Genomic DNA, 13,978 nt, shown 5'->3' with positions numbered 1-13,978 from the left:
AGAGACACTGGCGAAAAAACAGTAAACTTTCTGAAATGTTGAAGGTCTGCGGCAAAGTTTCTCATTTTCTCCATTTTGGAACCGGGTGCAGGCAAATGATACAGATTTGCTCGAACTCTATCTGCGAAACTGCTAGAGGTAAAAAAAAAGAGATCAATATGTTTCATTTTTAAAAGAGAAGCGATATTGATCTGAGAAAGTGTCTTTACACAAGAGCAGAATCTCATTGTCACACTCGTAGCCGCATACTATTTTAATCACTGTGATGTTTCATCTTTCAATCTCTTCTCTGCAGGCTGATAGAGAGAATCACTTTGAGAAATACTAGCAGGCCCTTCTGAAAGAATTCACGGGATCTCAAAGTGAGCCTGAACTGTTCCAGCCCAACTGACAATTTATTTTGCATGGAATTTGGTTTGCTTCCCTCATATAGATGCACACACACACACACACACACACACACACACACACACACACACACACACACGTGACCAGCCAACCATTCCCCAGATCCAGCCTAATGTGTGCACACAGACACACACACCCCAGATTGCAACAGCACACACACATAATGCCATCCGTCTGAATATCACATCTTCAAATATTAATGAAATAAATGCAGAAAATTACACACACACACACACACACACACACACACACACAGACACACACACACACACTTATATACACAAGTCTGCTGTGGGATGTGACGAATGAACCAGGCAAATTGCCTGATGTGTGAATGAAATATTCATCCTAAAATCGCTCTCATCCGTGCGGCCCCATTACCCCCTCCCACATCAATCAGGGGCCTTCAGTAGGTGCGGGGAGCTGTCCATCACTCCCGTGACCAGCCAGCCGCTCCCCAGATCCAGCCTAATGCATCACTGAAGAAGGCCCCAGAGCCCAGCGTCCAACAACCTCCCACCAATGCACACAAACACACATCCACGGGCACACTCACACACACACACACACACACACACACACAAACACACACACACACACAAAACACACATGCACACAGACTCACACACACACACACACACACACACACACACACACCACACACACACACACACACACACACACACACACACACACACACACACACACACACACACACACACACACACACACACACACACACACTCACTCCACAAACACACACACAAACACAAACACACAAATATCTCCCACAACACAGCTTCCTCTGTCCCTGGAGAATAGTCCCTCACACTTCCTCTATGTGGCAAGACTGTGTCTCTCTCTTTCTCTCTCTCCCTCCCTCCCTCTCTTTTCTCTCTCTCTCTCTCTCTCTCTCTCAATCTCAACCCCCCCTCATGCCAGTAAACAAACCATATGGGTCATGACGAAATCCCAATATTGCAGGTAAATAGCATTCGGCCATTAGAGTGCCCCAGCCTCGGGGTGCTAAATGGGGTTTATCTCCTTGGAGGGCCCTGGGGTAAATACCAGAGGGGTCATTATGACAGCATTCTGGCAAATAGCAGGAAGGGGTCGTTTCTGATGCTCCTCATGGCAAATATCCTCCTGCTCTCCCCTGTCCTCCTCTGTCCACTCCACCCCCACAGACAACAGTTTTAATGTCATGCCTACAGGAGAAGGTGTCAGAGGGGGAGGGAGAAGGGGATGGGGTGTTTGACTGCACTGGAATATTTTACTGTGTCCACTGGCTGTTTTCTCTGTTGACTGGAGAGACCTGTTATTTCAAAGTTCATCCGATGTCTGAAGTGCAGGAGTTTGCAATCACAGCTTGGAGAGCAAGAGAGAGAGAGAGAGAGAGTGAGAGAAGGAGACAGTGCTGCAGGGCAAACGCCACCATTTTTGAGTGAAAGTGGCTCAACACTAATGAGTGCTCTATGGCTTCAGCGATGACAGGCACACGAAAATAACTTCAGCATGCTCTTGACTATGTGGCAGATGCCTTTTTTAAAAACAGCTCCTCGCTTCACTCCGTTCCCTCACCACCACAACCGACACCACCACTGCCACCCCCTCCTACGCCTCTGCTCGAGGCCGAGGAAGCGGATGCCATCAGGGGCGGCTGCCGTTTCAGGGTGGAGGAGCCTGAGGGGTTGGGGGTGGAGGGGGAGGAGCCAACTTTAAAGGGAGGAGGTCACATGCTGAGACTGCAGGGGATCGGCGCGTCTCCAGGCGAGCTCGGTTTCCCGGGGACACGATCAGTCGGCTCGACTTCCTGTCTGGGTGTCTGTCTGAGATTGGCCCGACTTATCAGCAGGGCCCGGACGCTTTGTTTCCCCCCCCCCGCATTATCGCCGCTCAAGCGGCGGCCTGTTTTGGGGGCCTTGAAAACGCAAAAATCGCCACCACTGCCTGAGCCGCTGCCGCTGTTTATGTAGCGGCTAGGTGTTTTTCTCCCCTCTCTGTTCTCTCCATGGTGCCATTTATGGGTGTTTACAGTTACACCTTGCTCTAGCCTGTTTGCTGTTTAGAGAACTGCAACTGGAACACAGCCAAGTTTATTAATGCTGCCATCTACAAAGCAAATGCGACTTCATTAAAAAGTATCTGCAAGATGTCAGTACTTTGATTTGTATTTTCAAAGGTCCCTACTGTGTCCAATTATTTCGCCACATGCAAAGAAATGAGTCATTGTTTGGATGTTCAGAACTATTTAAAAACTGTGGCCATAATCCTAACATGTCACTTGTGCTACCGTAGTTCCAGTCCACATGCTGTGGGGATTAAGTGATATTAATCATCAGTACAGCTAGCATGCTCCACAGTTTCAGTTGCCATACCCTTGTCTTGTCTTTACGACCAGTAACAGGGTGTGTGCAGAAGGTGGCGGTTTCGCCAGGCCTGTGTTTGAAATGTATGAGGCTGATCCACCCCTGGCAGAGCCAGAATGATAGGCCAATCAGCTGTGTCCTCGCAGTTGCCAAAGAAACTCACCTTGGTGAGTCAGTGAGTCAGATGGTGACTTGGCACCGAGCGGCGGCAGAACCGGTCAAACCACCGCGGCACGACAGCACACCTAATTGCCGAGTCTGCCCGGCGGAGTTAATTGATTTGAAGAAGATGAGGCGACTGGATTGGAACAGCGCTCCACGCCGGTCTGCTTGAGTGGCGAGCCCAAGAGCGCTTGCTCGCTCGCCCTCCCCAATGTATTGTAATTTTATTCAGCCACCAAATTTGCAAATGAAAAAGATGCCATATTCATAAAGTGCAAATGGGAGCGGACAGAATGCAATCATAAATTGTGCCGCTGCCTGTCCAGTGATTCATTGGCTGGATCTGCCAACAATGCTCCCTGCTACTGCACAGGGCTCCTTGTCCAAGGACAAACATGGCTACCGTGTGTGCTCAGCGACAGTAACAGTGCTACCACAATCTGCAAAGCCCATTTAGATTATTCAGTCATTTTAATATGCTGTAACGCGTGATCGCACCTATTACCAAAACGGCTTTGGTGTTGTTTTTTTTACCTGGCTACTGTCCTGAAAACAACTAACAGTTTGCCCAGATTTGTGCGATCTGATTTGATTTGATCCAGTCAAGATTAGCTTATTGCCGACTCTTTTATGCCACAATCGGAATCACATGGGGAGGTTTAACAGCTCACTAAATCACTTTACATCCCTGGAAACTGCTCTCACTCTGCTGATAAACCCTGTTTATGCTCTTATTGGCTTTTTATTACTCATTATCACTTCAAATCGTGTGGATAAATCTATTTGGCCTCTAATGGTTTCACCAGTTATGGAGCATGGCCTCCTCCGTGAGCTGCATGGACTGAATGGCTCCTCTCTGTTAATACTGCATTTAAATGCAGATGACCTCTTTCTTCTGCCCTGTGTTCCTCATATATGGTGCCTGTCTGCTTCTCTCCTTGTTGATAGTGTCCTTATTCTCCTCATTTCTCATCTTTCTTTTGAGAATTTCTCTCTCTACCTCTTTGTTCTTGACTCTATAACCTCCCTCTCCACTGTCTCTCTCTGTCCCTTACCTCCCACTCTCTTAATCTGCCTCTCTCTCTTTCTCTCTCTCTCTCTCTCTCTCTCTCTCTCTCTCACTCACACACACACACACACACACACACACACACACACACACACACACAAAACACACACACACACACACACACACATATATTTTGTGTTGCAGGATATATGACAGACTGTGGTCCATGACCACAGCGTTGGTGCCGGGCTTCATAATGAGTCTCCCCTGCTCTCTCCCATATCATTACACACTGTGCTCGGGGGGCAATAAATCTGGGGATCCTCCTCTTATCCCCAGCAGTAGCATCGCCCATCCCCCGCAACATACAACACACACACACACAGGGGAGAGGTGACACGCTGGAGCAACAGTCCCCGCCTCAGCTTACCTTTGTGCCGGATGCACCATACGCCCTTCAGACACTGGGGGATTTTTGCTGATTTTCTTGTGATCTACCCAATATGGACATGAACATGATCAGATGAAAGTCTAATCTGTGTCACCACATCTCTCACCCTTCTCTGTTGTCTCTCTTTCTTTTTCTCTCTCTCTCTTTCTCTTCCACTTTCTCTCTATCTTTCCTTTTCTTTGTGTTTTTCTCCTCCACTCCTCACTCCCCACCCTTGGAACATTTCCCTCAAATAGGGCACGCTGATGTCCAGTGCCCTCCACCCTCATTAGAATGCCCTCTCTAATCTCTCAGAGCATATATCAACAGTTTCTGCTGCCGACGAAAACAAGCAACAGAGAAGAGAGGGGAGAGAGAGAGAGAGAGAGAGAAAGAGAGAGAGAGGGGGAGAGAAAAACACCTTTCTTCAGCACTCCAGCCGTGAGGTCCTCGGGGAGCTCTGCTGGAGAAGGAGGAAGAGGAGGAGGAGGAGGAGGAGGGGGGTAGTGTTGACGGTTGCTAGCGCCGACTTTTGCGACTCAGACGGTGAGTGTAAACGCTACATGCTGTGTCCGTGTCACCATGAGCTCATGGGAGGTGTGCGGGTGTCGACATGTATGAGACTAGCTGTGAGAACTGTGTGTGTATTTTTTCTTTTTAATGGTTGAATAACTGCTTTTATGTTAACCGTTTGTTTCAGAATTATTTATTGATTTTTTCTTTTATCATGCGTATGTAATTGCTTTTCAAGATTGTACATTTGTGTTTATCTTTTATGGGGGAAAAAGCTGTAGCCTGTAATAGCCCAGGAGAGGGAATGTACAATACCTCACAGGGGAGAGATACTGTAACTGGAGGAGGAGATAACTGTCACTGTGTATTGATTCACAAAAGGTAGGTATGTAGTCCACAAATGAAGTACCAGCAATATTTAACATACTGTTGCATGCACTAGATGTGCCCATATACAGAACATACAGTATGTGTATAAATGTACATATACTGTATATGCTACTTGTGGTTCTGTCTATAAAAATACACTGAGGATGCATTGCCTGTTCTGTATGTTTGTCACGCCATTCTGTCTGTGTGTGCAGCATCCCCCTCTTCTCTCTCTCCAGTGACTGATGGCCACATTAAAAGGCAAACCTGTTTGCGTGCGCAGCGTGGAAACAGACGGTGGAGCTGGTTCACGGCGCTCGGGGCGGCATGGTACTCTCCAAGCCTGACGCTAGCCAGGCCCCCAGTCTCGCTCAGGCCACCCTGGGCCTCCAGACCCTCCGGGCTCCCGCTCCAAATCCTCATGTTTATGGCTGGCTGCCCTTTCCCACCACCAATGGGGTTATGGGTAAGCAGGACTTTACGTGACACCGCAGGCAACAGAGAGTAATAATAAAAACGTGATTGCATGTACAATGCACCACCCCCCCACCCCCCTCCGGTTGGATTCTGATGAATGTAAGCGCATGCTTTTTTACGACTTGCTAATTAGAGAGCCAAGTTCAGTGAATACTGAGCTGTGTTGCATGAGTGATTTCTTAGCAGAGAAAAACAGCAACATGAGAGACAGAATGAGAGAGGAAGAGAGAGGAATGACGGAGGGGGGAAAGCCCAGAATGGAGCGAGGGATAGAGTGAGGGGGAAAGTGTGGTTTAAACACAGAAGGAATGAAAGAGGGGAGAGTAAGGTGACATAGGCTACAGAGCGGAGGTGAGGAGTAATCTTCTGTGACAGGGTGAATGAGAAGGCAGCTCATTATGATGCCACGCATCAGAACCCTAGCACAGACCTCTGACCCGACAATGCCTGGACCTATCAGCCACTATGGTCTGGACAACACTGCCCTGCCTGTCCTTAAGGACCCGAAAACCCCTCATGGTTGCCTTGAAACAAGGGCATTGAAGACACAATGGCTTTCCACATCTACTGTTGAATTCACACCACAGAAGGCAGAATATTATTCAGCTCTGACTTGACAAATGTAAACAACATTTTCAAACAGCATTTTCCATGATTGACTTAATCAGAATAAAAATAACTCCATGACAGAAAAGATAACATGCAGAAAGTCTACATTTAGTTGCATGTAGGCATAAACACTTATTTTCTGCTGTGTTCGAAGTAGAATCACTAGAGTTTGGATACAAGATCAAGTCAACTTTTCAGAAGAGAAACCCTGAAGAGCAATGCAACTGGGAGTCGAGTTGAAACACAGAGCTTTCATCAGGTGCATGCAGAACTGTAATCCTGGGTGCGGGCACAGAACCTCAACCTTGAGCTCCTAGTTTATCTTTAAATGGCGGATATAGTCGCAGATTAATCATTACCATGGCGGATGTCGTAAATCTTAATAGAAATAGCCTTTTAAAGGCATCAAGAAAGCAATAAATCAAGTGTCTTGTCAACAATATTTAGCCCATGGTTCTATAATGAGGCTCTTTCTGGAGGGGAGGCAGCTGGAAGAAAAAAAATGAGGTGAGCGACCCAACCTGAGTTGCGGGTCACTGATAATTTGCTGCTCTGTCGCATTTGAAGTTGGCTGCTTTGGCTGTAGTCACCTAATGATACACGGCGCTCCATGAACTCCGTGCCTCGGAGATCGCAAAGCTGGGTGCCAGTCACCCATGACACAGATATGGCAAGATGACAGATGGTCATTATTCCAGATGTCACGATCACTTTATTAACGTGGAGACGCTGAGAGCCATGCCGTTGGCTGACGGATCCATTAAGTCCCACGGCTACAGCAAAGGGTGTTGAAGACTGTATTTGGAGTAATTAACAAGTCAGCGCCCAGGTGTGAAACCCTGTGGAGTATATCTTGCCATCAGCTGTCACACGAGGAAGGCAAAATGCACGTCTTAAAAAAAAAAGACCAATTCATGTTTCTTCTTTCCAGAGGTGTAAAATTCTGGCTTCAGAATGTAAAAGTCCGGCCACATATTTGTTCCAACCATTCACTTAATCAACTGATCCTAATTAGCACAACTCCTAAGCTAATTAGCTAATTAGTGAAATCACTTTTGTTAAGTGCACAGGTAGAACCAATAGGACTTACTTTCTGAAGCTGAATTTTTACACCTCTGCTGGTTTCCCAACTTGCTGACGGTACACTAATTCACTCCCTGTCAAAAAGCAGAACCAATTCATGCAGTAAAACGCACACTTCATGCATATTCCATCTTCTGCTGGCGATCCGGCCGCACGGTCATAATTCAATCACTTATCAGGTTTTTCCTCGTGGTTGTCTCTGAATCATACAGACCATTTCCTCTTCAACCTGTCAATCATGTGCCAAGAGCGGAGGCTGGGGAATGACTTGGGCAGACCGCATCTTTTGAGTCGGACTTTTTAAAAGGGCCACCTCTGGCCCCCTTGACTTTATTGAAACGCGTGTGTCTGTTTCATTCATGCAGCGGGGGCTCCCAGAGGAGGGTCAGGTATCTCTCGGAAATGAAGCCAGACATTCCTTTTTCTCCATGTATTCCCCCTTGTGCGTCTGTGGACTCTGTCACGCCTAGATCACCGACTGCGCCGGGGAAATCCCAGCTGATTTCATTTGATGCGAATAGAGAGAGCCCCGTTGTCTCTCCCTCTACTTGCTCTCATTCTCTGGCATTGTCTAACACACACACGTACACACACACAGACACACAAGCACACACACACACACACACGTACACACACACGTACACATACACACTCACACGGGCCTCAGATCTGCTTTACATCTGCTATGGTTTACACGTCTTTGTAGATCAAACTCTCAAGTCCCTGTGGTCCTGTCCTCGACAAGTACCTTTTTTGAACAGAAACGCTCGCACTTCAAAGACTGCTGACTGAGAAGACGAGCAACACAGCAAGTCTGAAACAGGTACACAAACAACGCTGATGCCTATACAACAAAACAAACCGAAAACATGTAGTAACCATATTCTATATTCTACCTTACCATGATCAGTCACAACCATTTGTAAAAATATCCAACATTTTATATTCTTCACAGCATTTTTATCATCTAAAGTAATTTAAATGGACTGAGCACATACTAATTACCATTAAACACGGTCAAACATAGGTATTATGATAAGGACAGGGCTGGGCGAAGCAATTAACCAGCCGTTAACCATTATATGTGCATTGTGACTTCATATCCACATAATAAACTGCTCTGTAATTACACAATTAATGTGCTGGTTTATAGTGATCTGTGGCATTTAGTGCATTATTATTACATACTCACCTCTACTTTCATACAACTGGATATAAACATAGACAAAATTACTCTCGAAATGACCTCCAAAAGAGCACAACCTTTGCAGTCATCTGGTCTCTCTTTGGAAGATTTGTGTAAAGTATGAGAGTTTAATTGTAGTTCTGAACTATCTTCCCATCTCACCACATGTTGGACCTCTGGGCCTTGAGCTCCTGCTCCAATCCCAGGTTAGGCTCCCAGGGCTGAGGCATTCTGTTAGTATTGAAATGAGAGGAAAAAAGAAAAACTCGAAGCACAAACCTTCCCCCTTGTGAACATAGCTGACATTCCAGTGTCAGCTGTGTGCTCCCTTCCTACAATGAGCCTGAACAGCAGAGTCTTTATGGGTCATGGGCATTTCGTACCTTGAGGCAGCGAGGTCTTGATTATGGAAACATGTATTCCTGACAACCCCACCACCAGCACCACCACCATCAGCAGCACCATCGTCTCCCCCAGTCGTAAATGTGAGAGGCATGACAAGTAGATTGCTGGTATGTGTATCGGAGTACGGAAGCGTGGGGTTGTGTATTACTGTGTGTGGGTGGTGTTCTGTGGGTCAGCTGCAGATAAGAGAGGTCACTCACTGTGGCACACACACACGCACACACACACACACACACTTATACGCATACACATGCACACAGGCATACATGCATACAAGTGGGCCCACACACACACATATACACACATACACACACACACACACACACACACACACACACACATACACATACACATACACGTACACACACGCACGTACACATGCACACACACACAAGCACACACACACACGTATTGACACGCATGCATATTCTAACACACACACACACACACACTCATGCAATAATGATTGTACTTGACTAGCTGCACATAACTGTAGCTAAACAGTAGTGTGTGAGGCACCACACCCAATATACCAGTAGTTTCACACTAAGCCAAGGTAAAGTATTATTAATGTGCTCATTACGTAATGTGTTCATTTCCACTTCACTCACCTTGAATTTGATTTATAAATTATAGTGCCCCCCAAAAAATCAAGACTCCTTGTGTCCTTGTGTGAGGCAGATAAAGAGATTGATACTTCATTTAAATGGTGGACTAATGGAAGAGAGATAATCAGAAAGGGATTGTCTTGTCACTTGAGGCAGCTCCCTTTCAAATTAATTAGTCCAGATCACTAAAAGCAACACAGCAACTCTTGTGCCCGAGGCGATGCCTGGAAAGCTGAGCCCTAATTCTTGTAAGTCCAACATAATATTTGAGTTTCAGTCATCCGGGCCAAAACCTCTGTATTACACATTGTAATTAAAATGGAACAAGTTGAGCGATGAGGCACTGGTAATTCCATTACCTTGCAAACCCTCCAATTGAACGCAGGAACACTGGTGACCACACATGTCCTGGCATATTCCAAACCTGTAGTTCGACAATTCCAGCACTCCTTTCCTCAGCATATCACTAATGACCTAATGGCTTCCAAACTGAAGGTCCATTTAGCTGTTTTTCCTTTGAACTGCTCCCCCTGTACCCCACAGTCCCTGATAAGCTAAGTGTGCCACTGATTAAACCGCTCTCTCTCGCTCTTTCCCTCTCTCTCTCTTTAAAGTGTACACCGCATTCCCAGATGAAAGTAGGTTGGCTGGGAGAGGCCCAGCTGGACTGTGTCACATTAGAGTTTCAGACTAACTTTCTCAAGACTTGAGTTCTCTCAGACATTGAGAAATAAACTGCTTCACTGGAACAGAGATAAACATTTATTCTGCCAGAAGGAGGGTTTGGGGCTGTGGAGATGGGCCCGTCGAGGCATCCAGCAGAGGGACATCAAGAGTGCGTTAGGCATGAGCAATGGCATGGGACAGAGAGAGGGAGAAAGGAAGGGGTGGAGAGAGAAAGAGAGACAGGGAGAGAGAGACAGAGAGAGAGAGAGAGAGAGGTTTTCTTTATAAGGAGACCCTGGCTGAGGTTGAGCATCCTCTGAATCACGTTTCTCTCCCTCCAAGCAGCTGGTCTCTTGAAAGCCAACCTTCCACACAGAGACAGAAAGACAAGAGTGGAGCCCCTCATGCACAATCTTTCAAGTGGCTGATAATATACAGTATGTATTCTACTCGTTTGCTCATCAGGCCCCATCAGAGCATTTGTTTAAGTTAGACAAAGGGACCCTTAACGAGAGAGGATCTGTGCAAAGAGTCTCCAGGCTTTGCGTTACACGTCTGTCTGATGATCAGAGCTGCTGTTCATTCAGCACACAACACTCTCTCCCTTGAAAGAAGATTACTAAGGAGGGAATGAGAAATGTATTCAGGGATTTCTGGTCCACAAATTGTGTGGTTATTATACGATTACCGACAGCTTATCCCAGTCTAATGGAATGGGAGTCTTGGGGGAATTGTGAGTGCGTTCTTATACAAACAAGCTGAACAATTTGACGACAACAGTGGTGCGTGTAGTGCATTAATGACACGCTGAAATAAGGAATGGCTCGAACACAAAGGCCTGTATATGTGTCTTTTCTCATGTCCTTGGTTGACAGAAGCAGGACAAGAGCCTGAGAAAGGAAGCTATACTGGGCTGGAATTTGTCTGATCGCCGCGCTACGTTGAGGACCTGCTGACCCTAATTTGAAAAGACTCCATTGTCTTGGGCCAATGTAGACATGTATCATACACAAACGAAGTGAGACAGGCTCTCCGGCCAGAGGGGTGAGATGAGCCGATTAACAGTTACGGATTAGTCTGCTGGGGCTGATGGACCTGGACTGCTGACGTAGTGGGGCGCTCCACAGCACCCCCTATACTCCCCGCCATACACACACACACACACACACACACACACACACACTCCCCTCAACACCACACCGGTCAGTCCAAACAAACAGAAACCACATTGCCTTGACTCTTCAGTCACAGAGGACACAGACATGTTATGATATCATTATCTTTTCAAACTGCAAATTAATGAGTGAGGATGTGATACATGGGCCAAATATGTGTCACCGGTAATGCTACTTTTGTGCTCGAGGTTGAACAATGAAAGCTGGATGTTTTTTTGTTTAGTTTATTAGGCAGGTTAGACAGGTGTGAAATCTTTTCACTGAGAGTGGGTGTGTCAATGAGCAGCAAAGAAACATCTCAGATATAACTGTTGTCTATAAAGACTTTCATTACTCTCAATTTCTGGGTGTTTTCATTGTTATCAATTTCTGAGTGCTTTTAAACAGCTGCACTGTGTGGGTTTTAGAGGACCCTGCAAAAATCCAAGTCAGCAGGGACCAAGTATACTATATACTGAACTGCCTGAAAAAATACAATATTCAAGAAAATGTAAATACAATCCACTAAAGCATCCTACTGTGAATACTACTATCCAACACATACATTGCTTTCAGTCTATTAGAACACATGGTCCTGATATGTGCAATGCAATTTGCAGGACTGCCATCAATCACCATGTAGGCTGTTAATGAAATCAAGAATGATATCAGATGTAATCACCTAATCTTTGACAAAAATGTTGACTATCATGACTAGTCTTCCACTAAATATTCATACTTTTTCAGTAGGAGAATCATATCACCTGTTTGTAGTTTGTTCAAGAAAGTCAATAAAAATCTTTAGAAACCTGTTAAAAATATTTTCTAAGGAACAACCAAGCGGGTTCTGTGACTTGACGGTGATATTACAAACTGAAACCTTACTCTTTTCAAAATAAACTAAACTAAACTAAATGCGCCATCGCTTCGCGAGAGAGTCTGTTGAGGAAAAAACCCAACATTTTACTTCACTGCAAATATCACTGCGATATTCGCATGTCTGATATACCTTTTGTTGTTCGCTAAACTGAATTATTTGCCGCTGGAGGAGGAGGGTTGTTGTTTTTGTAAGCGAGACGCCCATCATTCAAAATTCAAACCAATGAGACTGAGCGTGAGCCTGAAACTGTACCCTCGCCCTCTCAGCAGGGAGGCATGGCTGAATGCGGACTGCTCTTGCTCACTTCGGCAAACTGCGCAGCGCAAATGTCTGTTGCGTTCTGATTTCGGCTGTCATTTGTCACATTTTGGCAACATATTGACATAATAACCTTCAGTGTCCGGAGATACAAACACAATTTCAAAGGATTTGGCGCAAAGAAAGGTCTTTCGGTGTCCGTCTGGTCGGCTGCCTCCTGGTCTTTCTTTGCCCATGACAGTTTGAAGACAACGCCGAGGATATAGATCCGTCTTCGGCAAGGAGAGCACTTGGAGGAAGACGACGAGAGCTAACAGAACTTGACGATTTGGGTGGATCTTTTTTCTGCATGTTGCCCGGAATGGTGTAATGTGATCTGAATCTCCCACACATGCGGTTTGTTACATTCAAATTAACTTACTCACACAGCACAAGAAACGAGTGGTTCAGGAAGTATTGGTGGATGTTTTACCGAGGAAACTAAATTTGTCTCAGACCATAACTCTGATTTTCATCTACACATCTTCTCTGGACATTTTCTGTGGATTCTTACTGCGACCGGGTTGCGATACTTGCTGTCCGAGTCTCCAAGCTGCTAGGAAGGATGCGCTTGTTGCTATGAATACACGATCAGACTGCACTGTTGAATAAAAGGAAACATTCATATCTACAATCGCCCAGCTCTCTCTGAAAGAACTTTATCACTTGAGTGTACCAAAATCTGTTGCGATCCTTTTTACACAGGATATATAGATTTCATACTGGCAACGTATGACTTTTTACACCATCTTTGAGTAATCGGCAACATTAGTAACAAAGCTTATAGTGTGGACAATCGGCATCGCTCAGGTGCAGTGATCCATTCTTGCTGTAACTCATTCATTCAGTTGAGAAAGCGAATAGCTTATTTTTAAAAAGCCGGGCATTCCGATGTGAACGCCGCTCTGTCCGTTCATATCGAAGTTGTTATCGTAGACACTGCATCGCGAGGATCTGCGTGTCAAAGTTAGATAATGCCGCAACTGGAAACGATTTTGTTTTTTTTTCACATCTTCTGGACGTGCGTGTTCACTCAAGAACCGGCCTCCAAGGTGGTTGCTGATCGCTATGCAGTCTTTTGGAACCGAACAAACCCCAGGTGAGTCGCTAACATAATCTCTCAATGCCTCGCTGTGGAAATGATTGAATCTCATAGAAAGCAAAGTTGGTGTCCACCCACCCAGAGGTTGTTATTTCAATCTTTATTTTAAAACACGTGTTTACGCAAATAGAAATATACTTAGACCAGCGCGCTAACCTTTATTTGCCGAAAGCAATGAACATATGAATTACAGTAGCCTACTCTCAACAAAATAATGTAATTTAGCTTTTCACTTGTCATATTAACATGGC

General features: G+C 45.6%; 1 pseudogene; it reads left to right on the top strand.

The window, feature by feature from the left end:
- The first annotated feature begins 12,608 nt into the window (after positions 1–12,608).
- Positions 12,609–13,978, top strand: part of LOC125304982 — a 58,857-nt pseudogene continuing 57,487 nt past the window's right edge.

This window comes from Alosa alosa, chromosome 12, assembly GCF_017589495.1.
Source record: "Alosa alosa isolate M-15738 ecotype Scorff River chromosome 12, AALO_Geno_1.1, whole genome shotgun sequence".
NCBI classification, from domain to species: Eukaryota; Metazoa; Chordata; class Actinopteri; order Clupeiformes; family Clupeidae; genus Alosa; species Alosa alosa.
Note: the sequence above shows the minus strand (reverse complement) of the source record. Positions and strands in the feature narration are given on the sequence as shown.